Raw genomic sequence first — 17,249 nt, forward strand, 5'->3', positions numbered from 1 at the left:
TATCTGTATGTAAATGTTTTATTTTCAAAAAATCTACGTAAAGCAATAATTCTGATGAAAAAGAAGTAAAACCCGGTTATGTTATTAAATTTTTTTTAAGTTTCTCTGATATCTTTTCAGTTTGGCAAGATTTACATTTTTCTCTTTTGGCCTTTGTTTGCAAACAATATTGAAGAAGATGTATAAACACTGTGTCTGCTGAATTCTTACAATTATTTCGTAGAAATATCACAAGATGAAAAATAAAATTACAAAAGAAATAAATAAAAATTTTAAGTGAAAAAAGTAAAACTACAAAAATTCACGTTTAATTAGATTTCGTGCCGGATTTTGGCATATGTGTCATGTTCTGTTGCTTTTGATTTTTTTAAATTTTCAAAGATTTTTTCAATATGTTATACATAATGCACAGTGGTAATGTTTTAGGTAAAAGGTGAGAAAAAAATGTTTATAATGAAAATTAAATTTTTCAAACTAAAATTTGAATTATAGTTAAAAGGTAAAAGTAAATGAATATAGTAATTGAAATTTTCTCAAATTGTACCACTGTGTTATATATGAGTTATATTGCATTTGAATGACATATCTGTCCTTTTGTGTCTTTAGTTTTTGAGAGGAACTTTTGTATGAAAATTACATAAATTATTTGAATATATGTAAAGATGTTTCTGCATAACTGTTTGTCATTATATATATGAAATGTAAATATTTGTTGTTGTTTTTTGTTTTTAATATTTTAAATAAGAAAAACAAGAAACTCAAGTACGTCGAGTACTATCATCTAATCTATAAATTCTGTCATTCATGCGAATACTTGTATATTGTCATATGTACATTGTACAATCATTGTCGTCGTTCTCATTATTATTATTAATATTATTTGTAGAATTTATTTACAAAATTTATTTTTATACCCTAGTCCACTACATTGGGTATTGTGAGTTCATTCACAAAGATGTTGTTAGTATCAGTGTAAGAATAGAATTCAAATTAATTTCTTGATCTTGGATCATTGAATATTTCATATTTATTTCGTTATGGGTTCGCTTCACATCAGAGCCAGTTCCTCTGTTAAGCTCCCATGTTATGTCCATATATCTCTTTCTAAAATAGTCTGCTGTAGAGCTTCCCATGATCACTTATACCCATCATTACTTCCTTACTTCGCTACTAAATATTTCATATTTGTTTATACTTTCTTATCTGTTGTTTAAATAAAGTAACCAGTTTAATTTTATATCATTGTTTACTTTAATAATTTCATATTGGATTATTTGTTTATTTATCTAAATATTTAGTTTTATTTAAATATTTAAACAGCTCACTTTTAAAGCATGTGCGTGTGTGTAATTTTGTTTATTAGCGTCCCCCCCCTAAATAAACAATGAATTTGTATGTATTTTATTTAGATTGCGTTCACACTTGCAATGTTATTATACCCTACACCACTATAGTGGGGAGGGTATTATACGTTTGTGCTGATGTTTGTAACATACAAAAATATTAGTCCAATACCCACCTTAAAGTATACCGATCGATTCAGAATCATTTTTTGAGTCGATTAAGACATGTCCGTCCGTCCGTCTGTCCGGCTGGCTGGCTGTCCATGTAAACCTTGTGCGCAAGGTACAGGCCGCAATTTTCAAGATAATTTGATGAAATTTGGACCAAGCATGTCTTTTGGCACAAGGACGAAGCCTATTGAAAATGGTTGAAATCGGTCCATTATTTCACCTAGCCCCCATACAACCGTACCTCCCGATTTGAACTTTTTATGCTATAATTACGTCAAATATTCTGCTATCTCTCTAAAAATTGGCACAAATAAGTTTTATATAAGTGTTAATGATACTGCAGATTTTCGTAAGGATCGGCCTATATTTGACCCCAGCCCCCATACAAACCCCCCTTCAAAAAATGACTTAAACGTCTAAAATTGACTTGTAACCATTTGTATCGCAATGAAACTCAACAAAACTAACTGTTATTTAGAAATATATCCTTTTCCCAAATTTACCGAGAATCGGCCCATATTTGACCTATATAAAGCCTCATTTAGAAATTTTAGTTTTTTATCAATAAATGGCTTAAATATTTTGGAATTATGGTAATATTCAACATAAAAGTTTCTTTACAAAAAATAAAAATTTTATAAAAGTAAAAATTGTAAAAATATACTCATGGTGTAGGGTATCATATGGTCGGCCATGCCCGACTATACTTTTCTACTTGTTTTTAATTTAGTTTTTTTTCAAGATTAATCACATGTTAATTAAATTTAGACGGTATTTTGACGTAATAGAAATGAAGAAAAACTGACGTTGATAATTTTCTTTTGTGATAAATAACGTGATGGGATATTCATTTATGACTAGAACAAGAACAACCCTGGGTGCTTCGCTACCCAATGAAAATACATATCAAAAAAAGTACCATAATGTCTCCCATATAGAATATTATTCATTAAGAACTGTTTATGTTTAGTTTCTAATTTCTTTATTCCAAAAAAAAAAAAATTAAAAATTCTACGTTTGTGGAAAGATCTATTAAAAAAAGTTACCATTTGCCCACATTTCATCTAGTAAAATCAAGTTTAAATCTAGACATGACAGATATTACTCATATGACTCAACTCAAATCTGCATTAATTTGTTCCTCAAAAAATTGTTCTTTCAAAAAGTACCAAACAATTTACCCAAATTTCGTTCAATAGTTATCTTAGTACCCAAATTTCAATATAATATACCAATAGCTTATAATGTGTAAGTAAATTAACAATTTTTCAAATTTAAAAAAAATGGCTGAAAAACGGAGTGATTTTCAATCAAATTAAATTTCACGTTTTTCCCCTTTTTGGTACTTTTTTTCCAAAGAAAAACCAAATAGTTTGTAAACATAAATATTACAAAGTTATTCCGTACTAGAAGTTAGTGCGCAGTAAGAATACGACAATAAATCGAAAAAGTTTTCTTAATGTACTAAAAAAAAGTACTAAAAATACATTATTCTCCCTCCTACACCCAAAAAGGACTGAATTTTAACAAAGTACAAAACACGTGTCTCATAATTCCAAAAAATGTAACCAAAATATTTACAAAAACTTTTGTTATGTTTATTAGTCAAAGAGTTATATATTGGTCCCAAAAAGTTACCACTTTTGCTACACATTTTCACCCCTTAAAAGTATGAATTTCAAAAAAAGTACCAGACACTCATCTACTCTTTTTAAGAGTAGAAATTGATGAATTTAAAACTCCTCTCGTATCACTTGTATAATCACGAAAACATGTTTTACCCGTTTTTCCCTCTTTTACCACCAAAAAAATATCCTTCCTTAGTGGATCTACATATCCAGTAAGACATCTACTGTCAAAATTTCATGATTCTAGAGTTAGCCATTTGGGCTGTGCGATGATGAATCAGTCGGTCAATAACACTACTCTTTTAAATAATATTATATAATCGTTCGTGTGTGTTTTTTAATTACTTTGAAAAATTTCTTTTAATTCCAAAAAAAATATATATATTTGTTGACAAAAACGATATTGTTTTTCCTACCAAATAGCCAGCAATAATGTGTTGTACTTCCATAATAACTTACTTTTCAATGACTACTACTAAGTATCAGCATTACTTCCAACTAATGATAGAAAAGAAGTTTATAAAACAGCTTAGCAGTGAGTAAAACATTTCATTAACAAACCAAAGTTTATGATTAACTGGAAAACAACTTACTCAACCACTTCTTGTAAACAAAATTACATGTACTTTTTAAACTCCCTTTTTGTAAGCAAACATTGAAGTACTTGTCTCCTTCGTCATCAGCGTGGTAAAAAAAATGAGCCTACTTAATTACATTTCATTACTAAATGGCTGTATACAGCTATAGTAGGTGCTATTTCTATTTATGGATATTTTGTATGGTAGACATCAACAAAGAATTCAGTGATCATCCTGCATTGGAACAGCAGGTACTCTAAGAGATAGTCCTTCACAAGTTGCAAACACTATTTGCACATTCAACCCATAAATTTGCATATTATGATCATATCTGCTTGCAGCGCAGCGAGGCTTAACTCATCTGGAAGTTGGAAATCAAGAACATCTGGACATGCTAAGATTTTAAGCCAATTACCTTACAAACGATCCGATTATAGATTAGATAGAGTTTTCAAAATCATAGTGTAGGAGTAACCTATCAGAGAATATAACATCAGAAACTTTACTGATGGTTCAAAAATGATCTGAGGTTTTGATCCTGTTGTCTTCTGTGAAGACAGCAGATGAGCTTGCAACAATGGGATATACCCCGTTAGGTTTTATGAAGAGTAGTATCTTCAGATTCTCTCTTGAAATGGCTGAAAATAGTTGGAATAACCTAGACACATGTAAAGACGTCAAGATATTGTAATCTTCCTTATTAGACGGACCACCGAGTGCTAGGCACACATCCAAGTCGGCTTGATCTACCCATCAATGAACACTGTTGCAGTTGCAAAGACAGGGAAAAGGAAGAAACGGTCTTTCATCTTCTCTGAAAATTGTCTGCTTAAGTCGTTAAAAACACTTTTAAAACATTTGCCTGCTTAAAAAAATAACTTCCAAAGAAGCGAAAAAGAAGTAGAATTTACTCAATGAAAGTACTGTAAAAGATCTGAAGAAGTTATGACTTTAACACAGGCTTGTCAGGGATATTCTTTTTATTTGAATCCCAATTTACTACATCAGAAAACTGTTGCTCTGCTTAATCCGATAAAAAACACTATTAAGACATTTCCCAGCTTTAAGAAATGTACAAGACCTGAAGAAGTTATGATTTTAATACAGGCTTGTCATTGATGTTCTTTTTATTTGATTCCAAATTTACTACATCTGAAGTCATTCTCAAAGTAAAATTTATTTAATTCAAAAAATTTCAGTACAAAAAAAACTACATCTTTAAAAAAACTATTCTTTGAAAGTCAATAAACATCACTTCCAGAGACGGTGAAAGAAATCACTTAAATCTATTTTTGAAGTGGTGATAAATGTTATTCTTTTGGAAGTACTTCGCTTTATTTTTGCTGGAGTTACTTTAAATCTAACCTTGGTAAGATATTTGAATTTATACTTAATGATATCTTGAGATTTCTCACAGCTACAGGCTGGATCTAATAATATGCAAAACGGCCAAAACGGAATATCTTCGAGTGACTACACTAAATTGAAAAACAGAACTGTATGACCAAAATATCCAATGGCCAATAGAATAACTTATACAATATCATTTTAAGTCATTATTTGAACATGGTGATGTCATTGAAGGCAAGTACTTACCACAATTCCTTATCTGTCAATGTAAATCGTAAAACAAATGTTTACCGCTTCTATATCTTAACGCAGAAGCTGACTAATGAATTTGAAAGTATTTATATAACATATTATTAAACTACTTATGAATGTATGTATATGTAATCAGAATGAGATGTAGTACTTATTAAAAAGGGTGTTAATCGGTAAGTGGTTACAATTGCAAGTTATTACCAAGTTATTACTGGGACTATCCAACTTCAAATTTCATCCAAATCTATTTTTTTGAGTTGGGTTACTTGTCATGAAATTGCCCATATTTATATTCGGGAGTCATTCATCTCTTATTAGTTAGATAATGTAGACTTTGTTTGGACAATACTTTGTTATTTAATTTTAAAGGGAAATAAAATGTTTCATTAAAATCGTGATTAATAGGATCATTTTTTGACGAAATGATGACACATGGCAATGTTCATGTATTTATATTGGCGAAAAGGAGCACACGTACTTGTAGAATGAGAATTGTAGAAGTTTTTATGTGATTTTTGTTAGAAATTTGTTATAATTTTCTCTAATTGAGAGTAGTAGGTAACAAAATGTTTGCCAATTACTTCCTCTAAGAACAGCTGGAATACGACCTAGAAAGTTTCTTGGTATCTTTTTATACCCTTCACCTTCGTGACAAGGGTATATATAAGTTTGTCATTCCGTTTGTAATTGCTATAATATAATTTTCCGACCCTATAAAGTATATATATTCTGGACCCTTATAGATAGCAGAGTCGATTAAGCCATGTCCGTCTGTCTGTCTGTCTGTCTGTCTGTTGAAATCAGTTTTTAGAGGTCCCCAGATATCGGCGAGATCCGAATCTTTAATAATTTAGTTAGACATGCTTTCGAGAAGATCGCTATTTAAAATCAGCAAAATCGGTCTATAAATAACAGAGATATGAGCAAAAATCCGAGACAACCTCTGAAAATTTCATAAAAAAAGCCACATTTTTTTCATGCTTTGTTAAAAAAGCAACAACAACACTGTGAATTGGATAAAGATGTACATGTGCGTGTGGGGATGTATTTGGTTTTATGCAGCTGTGTATTTTTGTGTATGTTTGCATGCTGTTCTGGTCTCACGAAGGTAAGTGGGTATAACAAGAACAAGGAGATAAAGCAGTAATATGTTGGTAATACAGCTAATATTTGTTTGAGGGTGGTAATACAGTTTGATGGTGGTATTTCAGTACAACGGTTAATATTTCTTTCTGCTACAGTTTATATTTGTTTGTGTGTATGTTATGTGTGACATGTGTGCAGAGACACAAAATAAATAAAAACTTTTTTTAAAACATACTTGGTGAAGGGTATATAAGATTCGGCACAGCCGAATATAGAAATATTACATGTTAATTTTAAATATTTCTGTCTATCAAATTTAAAACTATTTAAAATGCTAAAAATTTTAATTTAAATTGAATATAATTATTTCTCTTCAACATGCTAAAAACTAATTTCTTTAAACTCTTACAATCAATTTCATTTTATTATTTTAAATTGAAAATACAACAATTATTTTCTTTTTGTTTAATAAAAAAAAGAATAAAAATTTAAAGAAGGGAAATAAAATATTTAATGATTATGAATGATTTCCCCTTAGCGTGTCTAGTTTTCATCATTAACATTATGATCATAATGATGGCATCCTGCTAAAAATTTAAAGTGTAACCAAATGTTTTTCAAAATTCACCCCTTTAGTTATAAAACGTACATTTCGCTTCCTTCCCCTTTCTACAATTTTAATTAACGCTGTTCGTTTGAAATACTTATCAAACACTGTAATATGAAATCCCTGTTGTAATGAAATTTTCTTTATATTTCTTTTATACTTTTAAGTAAATGTGGCGTGCAACATCAAAGTACAATTAAGATTTGTTACACCATGGCGTTCAAGTCTTTTGATATTTCTTTTTCCGAGGGAGTGTTTCGTTTTTCTGAGATATTTTTGTTTATGGTTTGGTGGTGTTTTTTTTAGATTTTTTTTTGTTCATTGTTCTTGATATTTTCTTAGGTGTCAATATATATTATAGAAATACTTATATATGTATATATGTTTGTAGGAATGTACTTATTGAAACTACAAGAAAAAAAATTGGAAAAAAAATCCATTAATTGATTGAGTATTGTAACGCCTTAAGATGGATTGATAAGTAAATAGAGGTAGATAAAAAGCACATGTGTGGGCTCACCCTTTTTGTTGTTTAACAATGTATGTTAAATAGTTTTTAATGCATTTTTATAATAAATTTTATTTTATATGACATGGGAGTGAGAAACCTTGCCTTCAAAGCACTATCATATAGAAAACATCAATGTTAATTGACTAGTACAAACTTACTATCCACTAGTCTAGTCTATATACTACTCAATATATTATTCTATATATTCGTCTATAGACTTGTCAGAAGACCAGTCCACATGTTAGTCAATACACTAGACCACCAGATCTTAATGATCTTGGAACTATACTATTCCAATAGATAAGAACATACACTAGTCTACGAAATAGTTTATTGACTAGTCTTTGGCTAATCTAATACAGACCAGACAATTAATTTACTAGCCTAGTCCATATACTAGTCAATAAACTATTCTATATATTAGTCTATCGACTTGTCAGAAAACTAGTCCACAGGTTATATATATAGACCACTGGATCTAAATAAACTAGGAACTATACTATTCCAATAGTATAGACCATAGACTAGTCTACGAAATAGTTTGTTAACTAGTCTAGTCAATACATTAATAAACTATTTCATTTATTAGTTTATTGATTTGTTAGAAGACTAGTACACAGGATAGTCAAAACACTGGACCACTATATCTAAATAAACTAGGAACTTTACTATTCCAATAGATTAGACCATAGACTAGTCTACGAAATAGTTTATTAACTAGTCTTTGGACTAATCTATCATATACCAGGCAATAAACTTATTACTTACTAGCCTAGTCAATAAACTATTCTATATATTAGTAAATATACTTGTCAGAAGACTAGTCCACAGGTTAGTCAATACACTATATAGAGCACTAGATGTAAATGAACTAGGAACTATACTATTCCAACAGATTAGACCATAGACTAGTCTACGAAATAGTTTATTGACTAATCTATGAACTAATCTATCGCAGACCAGCCAATAAGCTTACTACTCACTAGCCTAGTTCATACACTAGCCAATAAACTATTCTATATATTAGTAAATAGACTTGTTAATAGATTCAGTCAATAGTCCAGTCATAAAACTAGTCAAAAAAAAACTATTTCAAAGACTAGTTAATAGTCTAGTCCATAGACTACTCAATAAAATAGACTATAGACAAGTCCACAAACTAAGACATATAATAGACAAATCCACAGTCTACCCAATAATCTAGACAACAGACTAGCCAACAATCTAGTTCACAAACTATTCAATAAACAAGTCATTAAGGTAATTAACAAACTTGTCCAATTCACAACCGATGTCTTATCGTTGTATCGTAGTATGTCGTTACGACATACTACGCTACAACGGTACAACACTGATTGTGAATTGGACAACTATTTCACCTGCTGGATATTTCACATACTAAGCAAGAAATTAGTCCACGGACTAACCAATAGATTAATCAATAGATTAATCAAAAGACTAGTTCTAAAATAAGTCATTACTCATACAACTTAGTCCACTTAGATTACTCAATAGAAGAGACCACAGACAAGTCCGTAACTAACCAATAATATGGTCTTTCTAACAGACTAGTCAAAAGTCTGGTCCATAGATTAGTCAATCTCAAACCAAGCAATAGCCTAATGTACAGACTAGAAAATGAACCAGTCCATAGACTAGGCAATAAACTAGTCTATAGACTAGTCCACAGTCTACACAATAATCTGGTCCACAGACTAACTAATAGAGTAGTCGTTAGAGTAATCAAAAGACTAGTAATAAGACACATGCAACCTAGTTCACAGGCTTGTTCGTAGGATAGTGAAAAGAGTGAGAAGGGTCCCATCAGAACTTTTAAAAAAGCGAAAATGTAGTATAATTTACTCCATGGAAGTACTGAAAAAGATCTGAAGTAGTGATGATTTTTTAATAAAGGCTTGTCATAGGAGGGCTGTTTTTTTTTATTTGATTCTAAATTTACTACATTCCAAGTAGTTCTTAGGAAGTAATTTTTATGTCCTTTTTTGGAAGTGAAATTGTAGTATTATAAAATAAAGTACTTTACTTTTATGGGCTAAATTCTACTTCTATTTCGCTTCTTTAGAAGTTCTTTTTCTGCTAGGTATTTTAGTGGAATAATTTACTACTTTACTTTCAGAATGGCAGTAAACTGCGGGACCCCATAAACGTATGTGTTCTTAAATCTCTATTTATATTTTGTTCTTTAAAATTTTCGTTCTATATTTGTTTACTTTTCTCTCTTACGACTTTTTGACAATTTCAAATCAAACCAATCAATCAGACCAAAGTTAAACCCCCCACTTTTAACAAACAAACAAAAAACACCAAACAGACAACATGTGATGTTTACATTTCATAGCATTAAAAGAGGAGTATTTATCATTTATTTCGATCAATCTATCAAAAGAAAGTTTTTAGGAATCTAAATAAGTATCTAAATATGTACTTTTCAATAAACATAAATAAATACATTCTATACAGTAAAGTACATACGTACATTCGTACAACCAAACAAAATTGTTTACTAAATGTTGCCATGTATGGGGGGGGGACATGGTTATTACGATATTGATAATAATAGAATTTTTACTCTTTGTAGTTATATATCGTTACCGATGTGACAAATGTTTTCGACATATGCATTTGAACAGCCAGATACAATGATGTCAATAAAATGTAAAAATGTATTGTTAAAACTACAAGTACAAAAGTTTTTCGATTTTCTCTTCTCTTTTTTTTTTTGTCATTTCGCTTGTAAGATTTGAAGATTTGTACGTAGAGTATACTCTACATGGGTTGATATTTTTCAAACTAAGAGAAAAACATTGTAAATAATGTAAATTTCATGTACTACCCAAAATAACACAGTTACCTTTAATATAACGAAATGTATGATATAATTTTTCATTATACTATACGCGAAATGTCATAGTCTTAAATGAACTCCTTGGATTTGAGCTCATCAAACACCATTGAATATCTGTCTGATGACACTGCAAAAAGTATTAATGTGAACCCCATCCCACCCTTTTAAAGTAACAGTTATTGGCATTTTTAATAAAGAGTAATTGTTAAGTGTTTTGAAATTTGACATCTGTCAAAGTTGATGCTTATGGGCGTGATGTCAGATATCAATATCAAGTTTAATTTAAAACGATAAACTAGTTTAGTGTCAGTTAAAAGCTCAAGAAAGTCTTTTTAGAACATTTTGATATCAAAAGTTTTTAATCAAAAATATAAATCGAAACACTTGGGCGTCTTTAGATTTCTATAGCATATTTGATACTTTTTATAAATTTCACTAGATCCATGAAATTCAGATCATAAAATTGAGATATTTGAATTACATAAAAGGTATTGTACAGATACTTCTATTTATTAGATAACTCACACATTCAAATAAGTGTTCAATCATAGGGATCTGTAATAGATGCAATATCTGTTATTTAAAATGGTTGTTTCAAGACAAAGGAAGATAGTTACTGTTAGTTAGTAAGTCGGGGGATTTTTCTCGTTTTTCCTACCGAACGTGTCCCCGGGTGGCGGATAGGAGGTGGTGATGGACTATCTGTCCTCTCTAGCTTTAGTTTGACTCAAGCTTAAAGAGAGCAGATTGTCCACCACCAGGGAATCTTATATTCCCTGCTGACTAAAAAACTGTAAAAAAACAACATGAAGAATAGAAATAAAAAGATGAATGTTACGGTGCAGGACCTAAATAATCCAGTACCGGCAGCAGATCCCGATCGTCTCGCGACTCACGTGTTGTCGTCATCCTGCAATCGTGAGCAAAATATTACTACGGAGGTGGGTACATTTGTCTCCGTGGCGGACAACGCGTCAAGTGCACAGCCATGCCATTGGCAAAAACATAGGGGCGAAAGAGAAGGATTTTCTCAGAGAAATCTCTAAGCTACCTCAGCCTTTAAATATAGGTGAGGGTCCCGACTTTGAATCCTCAGATGATAGAAATAATACCATTATAGCAAATCCGAAAAGGATGATGTAGAGCAAAAGGTGAAACAGGTGAGGGATAGCATAGCTAAATAGCTAAAAAGAGGATAAACCTAAGAAGAAAAAGAGCTCCCCGTCTTCTAATACACAGTCGAAGTCAAGCCATACTTCACTCAAAGGAACCTCAAGTTAGAATCCCGAGAGTAAGGGTGACAACGCCAAGAAAGATATTCTGAAGACGACCACTTCGGCGAAATCAACCTCCAAGGTATGGGTACTTCAAAAGAAGCGCTTGAAAAGCGAGGAAAGAGAGTCTAGACAGTGTAAAGCGAAAAGAGCCACCATCTTACGCCAAATTTGTCAAAAGAAAACTCCCGAACGATCTCTACTATGCAGTTTACGATGCCGGTAATCCGACAAGAAAACTCCAATAGAACAACAGAGTAAGATAGAAGATCTGGTGAATATTAAGATAATGGACCACGCAATCGCAAACAACCAATAGAGAACGTGAGCTTCGAGTTGAGCATGGGCGTGATGTTGATAAGGTTGGCATCTCACCAATTAGCATCCTAAAGAACTTGTTTGAAAGTATCCCTCTTTCCTGGGACGGCGCTTAGCTTGAATTGGCGAAGAAGAGCCAGCTTCCGGTGCTCTTAAAGTGCACTGTCTACATAAAAGGATGGAGCAGTAAACTGGGTAATGAACGTAAACAGGAAATTCTTGGTGATCAAAATGCTGAGCTGACGGTGGATAAAGGGGATGTCTTTTACAGGGAAAAAATTGAGGGAACTTTATCTGTAATATGTATCGACCAGAAATCTATGGCTAGTCTTACCAAGAATAAAGGTATCGCTTACTTCGCCTGTAAAGATGGCATATTCAAAATTGGGAAGGTGCCGATTGGAAGGGCTGTTACAACAAGCCTCGAAATGGCCACTAAAATACCTAAGACCACAGCATCAGTAGCAATTACTGTTAACGTTAAGGAGTCAAATTTTAAAAGCGAGGAATCTACCACTAACTCGCGAGGAAGGTACCACTACCACGAGGCGCCAATTTGAAAGGAGAATGTTTATACATTAAATCTGAAGAAGTGCAATACTTACGACCACCAAACTACCTAGGGACACTTAGTTGAAGTAAACCATAGGAAGCAATATACACATATAAGTGCGTACATCCATTTAGTATAAGTATAGTTAATAGAAATTTTGTATTTAATGTTAAAAGCTTTACATTTTCTAAGATAATTGAATACAATACTTTCTCTTATCTAATTATCAAATTACAATATATCTTCCTGGATGTGTAGTGTCTTTTCATGACGATGTATAACTGCTGATATTAGCACTCAAACATGATTTTCTAAGCAACAATTATTTCCCTTTCAATAGCTGTTAATGACAAAGTTATGTCATGATATTTTCCCCTTTTATTCTTAGACATAAAGTTAAATGTTTATCAAAAGATTTATATTTTCTTTGATGTCAACAACACTTTAAGTAAAGTAGAGGAATATTAGTTAAATAATTCGACTTTTAGTTTTGCTTATAGGAGTTATATGGAAGTCATTTAAAATACCAAAGAAACAACATGTGACGGACTAGCCTATACACTTGACGCCAAACAACTCTATCCAAGCTTATCGAACATTTCCATCTAAATGTTTGCAGGCAAATAGAAACAAACGCATAAATAATACTTTAATATTAATTGCACTAAATTGTTTAACAACTTCCGTAAAACATTTATTGTTTTGTTATATTATGTAAATTTATGCATTTCTGTTTAATTTAAGTTATGAACTTTTAAATATTTGAAAATTTTCGTAGAACAAACGTAGCAGATATTTATTTAAATATTCCAAACATGTTTGTACATAATTTTTGTTTTTTGGCTTTTACAAAGAAACCCTTATCGACAGTTGGTTGTATGATTCTAAGTAGTTAGTTAGGTTGGTAGTTAGGTAGGTAGGTAGTATGTTGCATGTAGATATTTTTAATTTAAAACTGCGGATGTTTAAACGTTAAGTATCCGTAACACATGACTACTAAAAGGTTTAAGGCAAACCATAAAGCTTAAAAATACCAAAATGAAATGCCAAAAAGAAAACATACAAAAAAAAAGACTCAACATACACAACATTAGTATTAGAATTCTATGTAACAATGCTATTAAAGGTTTATATAATTTTATTTCTTTGAATTTCAACAGCTGCCAAAAAACATTTTTTTCATACATTTCATATAGCAATTACCACAGCAACTACACGTTCAACAAACAGCTATAATCCCAAAAACGAAAAATTAATGTACGTAAAAGTAATTAAGGAAAAAAAGTAACAGCTATAAGTGTATGAATGACTATTACGTTTGTAACTACAACTAAAATTTAAACAATACAATACGACAGTTAGCCAGCCAACTAACTACTCATCCAACCAACAGAACACATTACGCCAACGTATGTACACTTGTGGTTAGGAAAATAGTTGTATGCAATATAGGTTTAACTCTTTATACCCTACACCACTTTAGTGGGGAGGGTATATTGGGTTTTATACCAATCGGCTTAAAATCATTTTCTGAGTCGATTAAGCAATGTCCGTCCGTCTGGCTGGCTGACTGTCCATGTAAACCTTGTGCGCAATTTTCAAGATAATTGGATGAAATTTGCCACACACGCTTCTTTTGGCCCAAGAACGAAGCCTATTGAAAATGGTTAAAATCGGTCCATTATTTCGACTAACCCCATACAACCATACCTCCCAAATTGGGCCTTTGGGCTTATAATTAATTAAAATGATCTATTATGTCAACAAAAGTCGACAAAACTTAGTTTTATAGAACTTTAAATGACACTACCGATTTTTGTAATGAACGAGCTTCATTTGACCCTAGCCCCCATACAAACCCTTCAGAAAATGACTTAAAGGTCAAAATTCACTTTAAAACACTAATGACACTTTTAAATTCTACATAAATAATATTGAAGTAGACTTAACTCCCCCTACCAACATTTATAAGGATAGAGCCATATTTTGCCCTATCCCCCTTTGAGCCCTTTTGTAAAAAATCTCTTTTTTTTGCCAAAAAAAAATAATAATAATAAAAAATAAAAATATTCCGAAATAAAGTTAAAAAACAAATCAAATGCTTTATTTTTTCAAAAAAAAAAAAAAAAAAAAACACATTTTTAACATACATACTGACTAGTGTAGGGTATCATATGGTCGGCTACGCCCGACTATACATTCCTACTTATTTTCAATTATTTCGATTAGATGAGAATATTTTGTCCAAAACATACACATTTGAACTTTGAATTTTATTTTATCCTTCAAATTTCAACTTTCTGTGTCTCCAATTTTGATCTATAAAATCTTTTCAAAGACAAATGATCAGTCTTTTGTTTAGGGCCTATTGGATCTCTTTAAGCTTTTGGACGAAAAATATTGATAGGTTATGTACGATTCAGCTAGCTTGGATCTCTTTTAGCTTTTGTATGACAAATATTCCAATAACTGATAGGTTGGGTTCAATTCAAAGGGCAGCTACTATATGAGCAGCTCTGTTAGGTTTTTTGATGCCCTAGTGGTCGCAAGAATCTGTACTCAATACAAACCACTAAATCTTGTATTAAAGTAGCGCGGTCCGTTGATTAATCCCAGATAGCTTGTCCATAAATGACGCTCGCTATTGTCAATGAATTATGGATAATATCAAAACTGGTCCATCTTCATTTATATTACGAAAGATTCATCTATATTACGACATTTTATTTATGACCTATTAAACGCTTACTGATAACAACATTCCTTTCCGCTCTCTGTGAAAGTAAATTTGATGTGAGAGCATTATATAGAGGTCGTGTAGATCTCGATAGCTTACAGTTAGTTTCATTGAAACAGCAGATTTGCTTTTTTCTCTATTTTTTTTTTTTCTATATTTGTTCAGAAACTCAGTTTCTGAACAATGACATAATTCCTAATTAGTGTTAATCAGAAATGTTATTTCCGGAATGAACATCGCTACCAAGATACTTCGATCTAATTTCTGCCGGACTGTGGCAGAAAAAAGTGTTCCAGAGTTCCACTGTCCCCTCCACATCTCTACATTTGTCTGAATCTGCACGGCCAATTTTGTCTAAATTTGCTCGTAATCCCGTGTGTCCACTCAGAATACGTATCATCAGTCCTGCTGGTATTGAGGATATTCCTCGTCATATTCTCAATAGGGTCGCCCAATAGGATCTTTGTGGTTTTACCCACCGTTTCATTATTTCATGATGGATTCTTTCACCCATATTTTTAATTCAACTTTTGTTGCGTCGAATGGTTTTGAGTTTGTCAGGTTAACTACCTTGAGCTACCTTCCATTTAAAGCTGTTACATTCGCCCTTTCGTTGCTGACCTGGTACCATATGATGTAAACCTTACCATTGGGAGAGTTAACTGAATACTTTCTTACAATCCAATACGGTCTTGGTTTTACTTCTATCACTAGATATCGCCCAAAAAGTCCGTTATTGGTCGGACTTTTGTCTGGAAGCTTGTGTTATGATTAGCTGAACGGTATTACATCAGAAGATGTAAAAGGCTTTGGTACTGAATCCCATTCTAGAATCCAGTTGAGAAAGCGTTTTTATCATTAAACGAATGGAATAAAATTCAAAATTCGGTCAAGGCACAATCAATCAACCAATTTCCGATATTTCTGATATCGGCTTCCTCTCATTTATATTGGTCATGAGTTTTATTGCAAAGTCTATATTATTTAAATCTGTCAGAATGTAGGTCAATTACAGAGGCCTATAACAATACAATATAGATTCTACAATTCTACACAAATTTCTTGCAAATTGTTAAAATCTAATTTTCAGCTGCTAATAATTCAAATTTGCACATATTTTTCTCTACTCATGTGTATGCATATATATTCACACACAATAATACAATTACATCAATGTACGTGTAGAGATGTTTGGTTTGTAGCTAATATTAAACATCCTGCTTACAGCAAAGACAACAACAAAAACAATGTCATCATCAGCAAACACTAAAAACAGAAGAATGAAATGAACGTAACAAAAAAAATATTAAACGACCTGAGGCTAATTTTCCATACAAAGAAAAAACTATACGTGGAAAATACACCCTTTTTTCATTTTTATGGACGGTAATACGTACATTTTCACAAAAATGGATAAAAAGCAAATCAAAGACAAACAATAATGACACTTGAGCCAACGAGCGAAGGAGATCCCAACCAAACAGCTAAACGAGCTAACGAACGTAGTAGGAATGAACAAACAAACGAACGAACGAATGAACGAATGTTGGCATTTAAATGAAAATTACAAAATGTGTTTTTAAATGCATGAAATTACCACAAGGCAGCAGCAGCAACAACAATAAAAACTACAACAGCAGCAATATGAGTGAGCACAAGTCAAAGGCAGGCAGGCAGGCGGGTAATCAGACAGACAGACATCGTGGCCGCCAGACACACAGGCTGTCATACTATATGACATTATAGTTGAAGTGTTAGGGAGTGGAATGGTTTTAACCCTGTAAAGACATTTAATGATGAAAACGGATATGTATGACGAATTATTAATCTCCTTGCTTTTTTGAATATGACAGCATCACAAATCCCGATGTTTTAGATAGATAGATAGATAGATAGATAGATAGATAGATAGATAGATAGATAGATAGATAGATAGATAGATAGATAGATAGATAGATAGATAGATAGATAGATA

Source organism: Lucilia cuprina, chromosome 4, assembly GCF_022045245.1.
Source record: "Lucilia cuprina isolate Lc7/37 chromosome 4, ASM2204524v1, whole genome shotgun sequence".
In the NCBI taxonomy this organism is placed as follows: domain Eukaryota; kingdom Metazoa; phylum Arthropoda; class Insecta; order Diptera; family Calliphoridae; genus Lucilia; species Lucilia cuprina.